This window comes from Salmo salar, chromosome 19, assembly GCF_965601325.2.
Source record: "Salmo salar chromosome 19, fSalSal1, whole genome shotgun sequence".
Classification (NCBI taxonomy): Eukaryota; Metazoa; Chordata; class Actinopteri; order Salmoniformes; family Salmonidae; genus Salmo; species Salmo salar.
Window position 1 is genome coordinate 19,414,320 of NC_138309.1, and position 11,028 is coordinate 19,425,347.

The window sequence follows — 11,028 nt, forward strand, 5'->3', positions numbered from 1 at the left end:
TTCAGGTAAAATAACAACTCAATGTTTATATCCCAGGACAAATTAGCTAGCAACAGCAAGCTAGCTAAAGAGGACAAATTAGCGAGCAAGTGCAAGCTAGCTAGCTAAATTGGCATAAATGTTTAATGCTTTTCGACATGTCCCCAAATTAATGTAATTGGTTCAGAGTTTGTTTTGATATTTTAACCTGTGTGTTGTGATCGCGTTTAGTGTGGGGGGGGGACAAAATACATTTATGCACGATGGTGCACGCACGCAGCCGGTTTGGGTTCCGTGTCAGTCTGAGCTGCTCTGCCATGTATAGAGCTGGGCTGAGCACTCTTCTGTTCTGCTAGTGTGTTGCACTGTAATGGAGCTTCTATACTCACTGGTCTGAGATCAGCTGTAGGAGAATGGAATGAATATAATGTGATGTGAACGAACTGCAGCCTAGAGATGATCATGTAGATTACTGACCTAAGATCAGGTCCCCCTGACCGTAAATCAGCACTCCTACTCTGAGACTATTGATAAACATACAGCACAATATATATATTATTTTGTTCATGGGAAACATTTGAGCTTCAGTGTCCGATGTCCATATCACAACATCTTGATGCCTAACCTTCTCTTGTCCCCCACAAGGGTTGTGGGTGGCCTAACACTCCTGGTTCCCACGCCCATTACTTTGATTGCCGGTGTGTTTCTCTGTTTTCTCCTCATAGGACCCCACCACCAGTCTATTGTAGTGACAACGTGCCTGGGGGGATAGAGGAGAAGCTTTATGGCTGGTAATCAAATGTGACCGCTGACTGTTGCTGGTGTCTGATGGCTGACATCTGCCTGGTGGACTCATTCCAGCACAGCTCAGAACGCACCACGGTGATGGGTAACCCGACACTACACGGCCGGTCCAGAGGAGGAAACAGAAGCGCTGTCTGACCTAAGACCCTTACAAGGCAACCGAAGCTGACATTGACAGCAATTAATCCAAGAGAGAGAATTCCAGGCCATTGTCGGATGGACGGATAGATGTCCCGAGAGCTCGTTTCCTCTAAACAGTGGCTGTGATGATTGCCTGGCTCCAATGACTTATAGCACTGACAGTAGGTCCCAAATGGCACCCTATTACCTATATAGTGCACAACTTTAAGGGTTCTGGTCAAAAGTAGTGCACTATCAAGGGAATAGGGGGCCACTTGGGATGCAATGTAGTGTGTGCTGTGTACACTACAGGTACCTCCACATCCCTATGCATTCCTGGAGCGAGAAACACTAAACACTAGAGGGTCGACCGATTAATCGTAATGGCCGATTAATTAGGGCCGATTTCAAGTTTTCATAACATTCGGTAATCGGTATTTTTGGCCACCAATTTGCCAATTTTAAAAAAAAAATATGTAAACCTTTATTTAACTTGGCAAGACAGTTAAAGAACACATTCTTATTTTCAATGACGGCCTAGGAACGGTGGGTTAACTGCCTTGTTCAGGGGCAGAATGACAGGTTTTTACCTTGTCAGCTTGGGGATGCAACCTTACGTTAACTAGCCCAACGCTCTAACCACCTGCTTTACGTTGCCAAGGTAAGTTGCAAGCTAGCATTAAACTTATCTTATAAAAAAACAATCAATCAATCATAATCACTAGTTAACTACACATGGTTGATGATATTACTAGTTTATCTAGCCTGTCCTGCTTTGCATATAATCGATGTGGTGCGCATTCGCGAAAAAGGACTGTCTTTGCTCCGACGTGTACCTAACCATACACATCAATGTCTTTCTTAAAATCAATACACAAGTATATATTTTTAAACCTGCATATTTAGTTAATATTGCCTGCTAACATGAATTTCTTTTAACTAGGGAAAATGTGTCACTTCTCTTGCAAACAGAGTCAGGGTATATGCAGCAGTTTGGGCCGCCTGGCTTGTTGCGAACTGTGAAGACTATTTCTTCCTAACAAAGACAGCAGACAACGCCAAACGGGGATGATTTAACAAAAGCGCATTTGCGAAAAAAGCACAATCGTTGCACGACTGTACCTAACCATAAACATCAATGCCTTTCTTAACCTGTTGGGGATAGGGGGCAGTATTTGCACGGCCGGATAAAAAACGTACCCGATTTAATCTGGTTACTACTCCTGCCCAGTAACTAGAATATGCATATAATTGTTTGATTTGGATAGAAAACACCCTAAAGTTTCTAAAACTGTGTGAATGGTGTCTGTGAGTATAACAGAACTCATTTGGCAGGCCAAAACCTGAGAAGATTCCAAACAGGAAGCGCTCTCTCTGACCATTTCATGGCCTTATTGATCATCTCTAACAAAAACAGGGGAGCTCTGGCATGATGTGACATTTTCTAACGCTCCCATAGGCTCTCAGAAGACGCCAGAAAGCTGAATCGTGGCTTTGCAGCCCATGGCTGAAAAACATTAGCGCATTTTGGAAGTGGCCGATCTGAGGACAATGGGACGGGGCGCGCGTGCCCGAGTCGACTCAATGTTTACTTTCTCTCTCTCTTTGAACGAAAACCACCACTCCCGGTTGGAATATTATCGCTTTTTTACGAGAAAAATGGCATAAAAATTGATTTTAAACAGCGGTTGACATGCTTCGAAGTACGGTAATGGAATATTTAGACATTTTTTGTCACGAAATGCGTCGTGCGTGTGACCCTTATTTACACTTCGGATAGTGTCTTAAACGCACTAACAAAACGCCGCTATTTGGATATAACTATGGATTATTTTGAACCAACCCAACATTTGTTATTGAAGTAGAAGTCCTGGGAGTGCATTCTGACGAAGAACAGCAAAGGTAATAACATTTTTCTTATAGTAAATCTGATTTTGGTGAGTGCTAAACTTGGTGGGTGTCTAAATACCTAGCCCTGTGATGCCGGGCTATCTACTCAGAATATTGCAAAATGTGCTTTCACCGAAAAGCTATTTTAAAATCGGACATAGCGAGTGCATAGAGGAGTTCTGTATCTATAATTCTTAAAATAATTGTTATATTTTTTGTGAACGTTTATAGTGAGTAATTTAGTAAATTCACCGGACGTTTGCGGGGGGTATGCTAGTTCTGAACGTCACATGCTAATGTAAAAAGCTGGTTTTTGATATAAATATGAACTTGATTGAACAAAACATGCATGTATTGTATAACATAATGTCCTAGGTGTGTCATCTGATGAAGATCATCAAAGGTTAGTGCTGCATTTAGCTGTGGTTTGGGTTTATGTGACATTACATGCTAGCTTGAAAAATGGGTGTCTGATTATTTCTGGCTGGGTACTCTGCTGACATAATCTAATGTTTTGCTTTCGTTGTAAAGCCTTTTTGAAATTGGACAGTGTGGTTAGATTAACGAGAGTCTTGTCTTTAAAATGGTGTAAAATAGTCATATGTTTGAGAAATTGAAGTAATAGCATTTCTAAGGTATTTGAATATCGCGCCACAGGATTACACTGGCTGTTGAGTGCAAGCGTCCCACCTAGCCCATAGAGGTTAAAATCAATACACAGAAGTATATATTTTTAAACCTGCATATTTAGCTAAAAGAAATCCAGGTTAGCAGGCAATATTAACCAGGTGAAATTGTGTCAGTTCTCTTGCGTTTGTTGCACGCAGAATCAGGGTATACAGAATCAGGCTCATTGCGAACTAATTTGCCAGAATTTTACAGAACTATGAAATAACATTGTAGGTTGTGTGATCTAACAGGAATATTTAGATTTATGGATGCCACCCGTTAGATAAAATACGGAACGGTTCCGTATGTCACTGAAAGAATAATGTTTTCGAGATGATAGTTCATTAATATGGTCAAATCCGGAACCTAAAGGTTTATTATATTATAGTTAAGTCTATGATTTGATATTTGATATAGCAGTCTGACTGAGCGGTGGTAGGCAGCAGCAGGCTCGTAATAGTCAAAGATATATGGTTTAGAGAGAAATAGTCGACGCGTCATAATTCCTGTAATAACTTGCGGCTGAACTTGAAAGGGGTTCCTTCGTTATTTTACCGTTCATGTCTTCCATAGAGAATGTCTTGATCTACTTCAAATAAGGTCTGTGTTTTGTGCTTAAACCGCCTCGGCGTTTTGATACCCGTGTAAATCTCACTGGGTAACGTTTGTCAACATATTTTCATAAATCCAATCTACAAAAATGTTTATCTTCGCTTATATTGATCAGAGTTATATCCTATGGATATCTACACAGTTATAAAATTGGCAAGGTGGTGTAAGCCTAAACCAAACATTTTACCAAATATTTTAAGTTAATCTAAAAATATCCTATGGAATAAATGAAGGAACCGCTTTTCAGATTTTGCTAGAAGGTGTCATGGGAATTATGACTCGCACTTTGGTAGTAAATTCTTACCATGCCCATTATTAAAATAGGATTTCCTGCATATAGAAATTACAGTTTTTGTTTTCAGCATTCATCACAGGTAACTTAAACTCTATTTTTATTATTCAAACAGTTGAGAGTATTTGTCTCCTAAGCAGACTCTTCAGTATCGTTGTCACTTCAGAGCTGTGTGTGTATATATATATACACACACATATTAAAAAAACAATAACAACAATCGGCCGATTAATCGGAATCGGCTTTTTTTGGTCCTCCAATAATCGGCATCGGCGTTGAAAAATCATAATTGGTCGACCTCTACTAAACACACCAACATCTGACCCCTAAAGAGATGCAGTAGAATACTTAAGCATCCATTCACCTAAATATGTCATCACTCGGCAGTCATTTGGCATGTCCCACCCTGTCCCTGGGTTACTGAACAAGCCAGAGGAGCTGCTGCCTGTCATCTGCAGTGGTTGCGTCCCAAATGACCCTAATCTCTGTAGAGTGCACTACTTTTGAACAGAGCCCAATGAAGAATAGGGTGCTGATGAGGCAGTACAGAAGCAGTTAGGAGGCCAGGACCTTTGTACAACCGTCTCACATGCCTTAGCTATTTACTTGTTTTTCCACATGTGAATGTGGAAGTGGATGGCCTACATTGCCGCATACAGTACAAGTATCCACTTACTGAACGTAGCCTACATACCTGACATTTAACCCCCACGACCCTTTTGAAATGAGGTGTAGAAATTAGTGATGGTGGAAACATCGATACCGTAGAGTATCGATTTTATAATCGATACTGTGACTATCGATTTGTAAAATAAATCAATAATAAACTTGCTAGCAGTAGTTAGCTGTAGCCTACCTGCACCAAAACTCTGACATTTCTCTTTCTTCTTTCTAAAAATGGTGAGCCAACATGTTTTCAGCACTTTTATCTTAATGACTGATCAAAACATGTCAATTTTATCTCTCTGCAACAGACATATAGTGAGCAATATGTTTGGAACATCGAATCACAATAAAAACGCAGTTTTGAATCGCTATATATATATATATATATATAAATAATCGTGATACAAATAGAATCGCAATACATATCGGTCCCTGCCAATTCCAAGCCCTAGCAGAAATAACTAGGCCTGTGCATAAAGGATTGTTCCTGATAGGCATACCTTATTTCCTAGAGACCAAGACTACAGTATAAAGTATTTCAAATTCTAACTTAGGCTGGGCTAACACAGATATCCCACTTCTCTCCCTCAAATATGAAAGCCCACAGAAATTCATAACCTGGCTTTAGTTTAATCAATAGCTCAGCAGGAAGCGTTTTTGTCTCAATCAAAGTTGGCCTAGTGCATACAGCAGATGACTCGTGAGACTACGAGCTGACTGAGTGTAATTTGAGCATAGCACAAATAGCATTTCCAGACATCGCTCCCCCTCCCGAGAGACCCACCACTCCCGTCACACGAGGAACAAAACCTGAGGAATGTAAGTCATGTCAAGCCAGGGGTCTCTCAGACACAGGTTCATAGGACCAGGCCGCCCCACACTGCCCCCTCCATCGCTCCCCGTCTGAAGCTGCTCTCTCAGGGCTGACCCCACTCAGGCATCCCCCTCCCCCAGTTTCCAGCTGTTGGAGGGTAGGAACACATCAACACAACACCAGGATGCAACATCCAGGTGAAATCCTTCCACTGATTGACCCCTGTAAGGAATCCTTCTAAAGAAACTGTTCTCTCACTGTCTGGGGGAAGACTTCTTGCATTGTCAGTAGACACAAAGTTTAGGCTAGTTTTCTAATTCCAATAACAAAAGCTGCTCAACTCCATTAATATACAATTACAGTACTAGCTTTGTAACAACACTGTTGTTACAGTAGTTATTACAGTGTTGCTACACACAGGTATAAGAGCAACCTGGGTGCATTTCAGTTGGTAACATTAAAGCCAAGAAGTTTAGGTGAGCCAAGGGTGAAGCCCTTCTACAGTCACCATCTGATCCCCTTTGAATTATACAGGAAGGGCATGCGGCGCCAACGGAACATTGGAGACTAACCGGGATCCACAGGAATCTGGCCAGGCTTTAGCTTTCTAGCCATGGGATGAAGACAAGAGGAGGGTGATCTGAGCAGCCCCAGTCAGACCACAGCCCTGCCATCATCCCCTGGTTTGGCCTATTCCTCACCCCCTGAAGCAGACCGCAAACCACATTATTAAGGCTAGGCCTGATCATTGGTTGTATCCGATGTACATGTGCAGGATAGACTACTCATGACTAGACCCGCAAGTAATCCGCACACGCAGAATCCTGACGAAAACCTGCGGAATTTCAAATAGAATTAATTGGATTCTAAAGCTAAAAATGACATGACAGGTGATATCAAAGTTAAATCAAGTTGACTTGTTGAATTTAAGTTTTTCCTCTGTTTTCATTGATGTATTTCAATCACCGAAAAGTATAGCCAGAGGTGTAGCCCAGTCTCCCACCGTAGCCCCTCCCCTGTGTGAGTGAGAGGTGTAGCCCAGTCTCCCACCGTAGCCCCTCTCCTGTGTGAGTGAGAGGTGTAGCCCAGTCTCCCACCGTAGCCCCTCTCCTGTGTGAGTGAGAGGTGTAGCCCAGTCTCCCACCGTAGCCCCTCTCCTGTGTGAGTGAGAGGTGTAGCCCAGTCTCCCACCGTAGCCCCTCTCCTGTGTGAGTGAGAGGTGTAGGGTGCAGACAGCTGTGTGAATGAATGACAGATACTTCTCTCCTCAGACAGCTAACATAAAATGCCCAGATTTACAGCAGAGGAGCTGAGGAGTAAACACTTGGCGACCAGTATAACAGCCAAGGCCAGGGAGTTTCCAGCTGAACTGTACGAGGATGGAGGAGTACTATTCTGCAGGCTATCAGCATTTAATCGACTACATATGACGTCAAACTGCGGTGGAGCACCTGAGGTCACTCCGACAGAAAAATAGGAGGGCTAGTGGACCAGGTAAACATTCTGATGGTTTAGCTAGCTACAGATATATTAACTAGCTAGTAGGTTTGTTCTAGTTAGCTAATATCTATTCTTCACACCAAAGTGATGTGGTGGAGCTATCAAAACAAGTGAGAAGTTAGGAATTACAAAAGCAGCAAGTTCTCCACATTTCTGAAGAAACACTGCAAGCAGGGAGGGCCTATCCCAGCGCCATCCCACCTGCGTACAGAGTACCTTCCAGAGCTCTATTCACAATATGAACAGGACATCAAAGATGCTGTACAGGGAAAGGACATTTATATTGATGAGACGACCGATGCATTTGGAAGATGTGCACTCGCCATCCTACTCCAGTCAGTGGGTGAGTGACCTGTTGTAGCAGACCTTGCTTTCTTGGATAAAATCAACTTTACCACTGTGTCCCAAGCTGTCATTTCCTGTGTCAACAACAGTGGGGTTGACTTTAGCAATGTGTAGGCTTTTGTAAGCGACTCAGCTAGCTACATGAAGAAGGATTGGAGTACCTGACATAGTACCTGAATGTGCTCACTGACTTCAACACGACCTTATTAGAAACGGCCAAGTAGCCGCGTGTGTGTCCAGGACCCTTGTAGTGTGTCCAGGACCTTTGTGAGCTGCTGAGGGAACACAAGGCCCAGCTGAAAGCCCAGACAGTGCTCATTGTGGAGCATAGCATGAAGATAGTGGCTAACCTGACAAAGCTGGAGGAGACCTCTGTGCCAACAGGCCACAACATCGCCAGCAAGCTGGAGGACCTGCAAGTGCAGTTTGAGTATGGCAGAATAGCTCGGGCTGAGGACTGGTGCCCTCATACAACTGAGCTGCTGGGGCAGCTTCCAGAGGAAGACAGGCTCTCCTGCACTGAGTTGTTCCAGTCTGCCATGGCAGCATGCTCAATCAAGCTGCAGACTGTGCTGGAGAAACCTTTCCCTGTTCACTTCACTAACTGTTCAAGATCCAGCCCAGGTGGTAGGACCAAGAAAGGACATTAAGGACTATGTCCATTCCGTCCCTGCTCTGAGCCAGGTGTCTGCAGAGGAGTGGCACAGATACATGGGCATCAACAAGGCAGACTCTATGGAACTGAGTGCAGTGGACTGGTGGGCAGCTAGGCAGGACAGGATGCCAGCCTTAGCTCACATTGCGGTGATACATATTTTTTTAAATGTTGTTGATTGCAAAGTATAATAGCATTGAGATCTAAAAAGCATGTCAGTCACATACACACCCACCAACTCTACCACTCTTTCTGTGATTTGGTTTGAAGCCATTTGATAATAGTTCATTTAGGGAACGAAGGGACAGAATTGTTAATCTAATCGATTTGGTGTTTATGTAACTATAGATGGATTCAATGTATTATTTGTATTTATATGCCTTTGCACTTTGTTGATGATGCTCTATTTATTTATCTATCATATATATTTTTCCATAAAGGAAACACTTACGATAAAAGGATAATATAAAGGTTGAGTCTGTGTAGAGGTTATTTTTGACTGAGCTTTAGTAGAAGGACAACCGTGGGTTCATTGTCTTTAATACACAGAATTAAGCATTTATTTACATAAAACCATGTTCCCAATGTTATTAAATAATGTTACTACACTAGAGGCCAAAAAAAAACATCCGCAGATTTTCAGCAGAAATCGCCAAAGAAAATATTTTTAAAATCCCCGCAGCTTCCGTTTGGGTTTGCCCATGACCCCGATCCCAGACCAAGTCAGACCCCCACCCAATCACGCCGTCTGTCCCCTGACTAAAATTGTATAAAAACAATATTATTACACTTCACAACTTAATGTAAAGTGTTATCCATACACTCAATACTGTACAAACAGACACTGACATAAAATGATTTGCCTGACCTAAATACATGTGCAAATACTGGTGGTGTTTCCATTTGGAACACCTGCTGTCACCCAGAACGGATGCAGGTGACATGATCTACATTGGTATATTTGCCTAATATGGCAGAGACATAACCCACTGAATACCTTTGTCATAATCTACCAATAATACAACGAACAGAGCAAATGCAATCTGTATCTAGAATCCTAACGATTCCAGTCATTTTACTATCAACTTGCTCCGACTTGAACTACTTGGTTGAGAGCGAGCCGAGCTATATCGTTGAAGGAACTAGCTCGCTAGTTAGCTTCACTATTACATAAATAAAGATAAGGATCTAGCTACCATAACATGTATTTTTTCGTTTGTTTATGTCCTTATTCTAGACACGGAAAATGCCCCAAAATAAGTTGAGGTTAGCTTGAAAATACTGACTACTTGCCTCGCGCTGTCAGTGACAAGCTCCGTTTCAAAACACTTGGCTCGAGCTCAAGAAAGGGCTCCGTATTCCTTCGCAACCGCGCTTGCTAGCTAGCGATGGCTAACTTTTCCTTTCGGAAAGTACAGCTAAATTCTCACATATTTCAGATATACATCTAGTTAAGCGATGTGAGCGCATGTAAAACACAATTTAGCTAATTTCCTAACTAATGTTAACTTTGCTATGAGTGCAGCTTGCAAGTTTCTTTCCCACGCAACATGGAATCGTCAAATACAATATTACTCACTCAAGCTTCGTTGCGTTGGTGCAACTTTGCTCACACAGAGGTTGGCACTTCACAAGATCACTTCGGGATAGAAACTCCTTTGCAGCCAGCCTTACTTGATGTTTACATTCTAGACGGAGACTTTCTGCCTGTTTCAATAGATCATCCTAGTTCTTTCTCTGTCTGGGACGCGAGCCTTCCACAAAGAAACGCCCAGTGCCATCCTCATTCGTATTCCCGTTTTGGGCGTTGCCAGTTGTTCATCTGCACATTTTTATTGGTTCTCTCAGTTATCAATCAACCGCCAATGCCTGCTTCTCTTGCTACATTGTTCGAATAAGAGAAAAAGTACAGTGTTCAGACTAAGTCAATAATACTGTATCTCATTTGGATATTCGCCATGTTAACTTTAAGGTATACTTCAAATTATTTATAAAGGCTTTATAAGTAAATTATCCATAAATGTACTCTAAAATATGATAAAGTATACATTTGGATTATCTAATATTCCGATATCAAAATATTATACTATTTATCATAAAAAATGTACTTACTTATTCTAATCTGTGTGTAAGCAGAGTTTGTTTACCAGTATTATGAAGATGTTTAAAACAGGGGTTCCCAAACTTTTTAGGCCCACAACCCCATTTTGAAATCTGAAAATGATCGTTACCCCATCCATGTGAAAACAATTATGCAGACTAATTAATAGCCAACGTTTACTTTTTTTATGGCAGTCAATTGAACAACATTCAAACAGTATTTCTGACTGTCTTCTCAACTCACCATCACATACTTTTAATGTGGGGCAGTCAATTGCAAATTGTCTGACATTATGTCTCTTATCTCGCCACCACTAATGAGATGTGTGTGCTTGATGAAAGTCATGTCTGAGAGTCTCAAAGTCAGCGGCTGTGGGCTACAGTACGCACCCCATCTCTGCTTTCACATCCAACCTGGATCGATATATGGTTTTACTGCAGACGAGAGCACTGAATCCAGCTTCACATAGATACAGTATGAGCTAGCGAAGGGTAGGTAGCCTACCATTAGTTTTATGGTGCTTTCAAGACATCTGGGAACTCGGAAAAATACAAGGTCAAATCATGACGTCAGTGATCTTT

The 11,028-nt window shown here is 42.0% G+C and overlaps 1 protein-coding gene across 1 annotated transcript in view; it reads right to left on the reverse strand.

The window, feature by feature from the left end:
• Positions 1 to 10,121, reverse strand: part of mpp7a (MAGUK p55 scaffold protein 7a) — a 331,927-nt gene extending 321,806 nt beyond the window's left edge. The window contains exon 1 of the mRNA XM_082965658.1: positions 9,926 to 10,121. The gene's annotated coding sequence lies outside the window, so the exon portion shown is untranslated. The remainder of the gene's footprint in view (positions 1 to 9,925) is intronic.
• Between the last annotated feature and the right edge of the window lie 907 nt (positions 10,122 to 11,028).